This window comes from Solanum tuberosum, unplaced genomic scaffold (genome assembly GCF_000226075.1).
Source record: "Solanum tuberosum cultivar DM 1-3 516 R44 unplaced genomic scaffold, SolTub_3.0 scf00320, whole genome shotgun sequence".
NCBI lineage: Eukaryota > Viridiplantae > Streptophyta > Magnoliopsida > Solanales > Solanaceae > Solanum > Solanum tuberosum.
In genome coordinates this window covers 495,682-497,317 of record NW_006239242.1, presented here as the reverse complement: position 1 = coordinate 497,317, position 1,636 = coordinate 495,682, and the positions used below count along the sequence as shown (strand labels likewise).

Here is a 1,636-nt window from a genome sequence, read left to right as displayed (position 1 = left end):
GCTAGAGCAGACATCGTATCATGTGGTGTAGCACTAGGTGTAGTTGTAGACGAGGGTGATACATCAGGATGCACAAAACGCTGAGTCAATGGAGGCGTACCGGCCATAATATCTGACTGCTCGCTACTAGAATCTCCAAGCCTCATGGAAGATAACTGAGGAGATGTACCTGTGGGGGATGGAGTACCTGCCGATAAGTGTCGTGCTCGACGAATATCCTGTAAAGGTAGGTCCTCATAGCGTCGTGAAGGCAATGGCTGTGAAGTAGCTGAAGCACAGACTGGTCGACAGTAATTAGGATAATATTGCCGATGATCCGCTATACCAAACGGAACAGCAAATAAATGAGTATCATGGCTGATGCGTTTTGGCATAGAAGAAATAGATCCTGCAATATCCTCAGGATCTATCGGTCTCCTAGACTTCTTCTTCTTAGCATGTTTAGTCTGGCTAACTCCAAGATGCTCGTGATGTCTATCACCGTCACCGCCTGATGACATCTGTATGCAAATTTACATGTATAATATATATAAAAATCATAAATTAAATAAAATTAGCAAAATACACTTACATATACTAGCTAGCTTTCATTCTACACTATTCCTCCTCGCTTGTTTCAATTCCATCATTCTCCCATTCTTCCTCCTCAGTTGTTTCATTTTCATTATCGTCCCATTCTTCGTCATCAAATGATTCATTTTACTCATTCTCAGATATTTCTTCTTCAACATTCAGTATCTCATCATCAGACACTTCTTCTAATATGTGTTAAGGATGTTGTAGTGTGGTTTCCAATTCAACATCAACTTGTTGTTGAACAATTGCAACATCATTTTGATACGCCACATCTAAGACATTGTCAATTTCAATTCTTCCCACAGGCTTACTTTTTATAACAACCCACCAATCAGTTTTGTCTCTACGCAATGGATATGAAGCATAATACACTTGTTTAGCATTTTGTGCAATAATAAAAGGATCATAACTTCTATATTTCCTGGTGTGCTTAACTTCAATTATATTACGTTGATGGTCCACCTTTGTGCCTCTATGTGATGGGTCAAACCACTCACACCGAAACAATACAATCTTCTTATTAGGCCAACCTGAATACCTCACTTCAATAATCTCTTGAATGACACCATAATATTCAATAGTTTGACCAGTACCATCAACATCACCTTGTATGTAGACACCGCTATTATTTGTTTTCTGGTTCCTAGAAACTTCTTCAATTTGAAACTTAAAACCATTGACACAATACTTATTCATTGTCAGTACTTGAGATGCAGGTCCAAGTGCTACTTCTTTCACTAATTGCAAATGTTGGACACTTGAGTATTCATAGTAAACCTACGTGATTGTTTTTTCAAGTAATATAATTTAGTATAACATGAATATATTATTAAATACTTAGTGATTGCACACTTACATAGTTCCTCAGCCATTTGGAAAATTCTGTATAGATGGCTTCATTACCCCATGTGTTTACGAACAAGCTGATCATTTTACATTCAAGTATTTCGTTAGTTAATGATCACTTATTAGTATGTAATTTAATAACATATTTTTAACACTTACTTGACATATGATTGAATCTCTGGACAATTAAGCAAAATATGTATCACAACTGATT

At 36.6% G+C, this 1,636-nt stretch overlaps 1 long non-coding RNA gene across 1 annotated transcript; it reads right to left on the bottom strand.

The window, feature by feature from the left end:
• Positions 1-379: 379 nt before the first annotated feature.
• On the bottom strand, positions 380-1,623 carry LOC102600635 (uncharacterized). Its single transcript, XR_368334.2, has 3 exons — positions 1,582-1,623; positions 1,433-1,499; positions 380-500 (listed from the first exon to the last, which is right to left on the bottom strand). It is a non-coding gene; the product is annotated as an uncharacterized lncRNA (long non-coding RNA).
• Between the last annotated feature and the right edge of the window lie 13 nt (positions 1,624-1,636).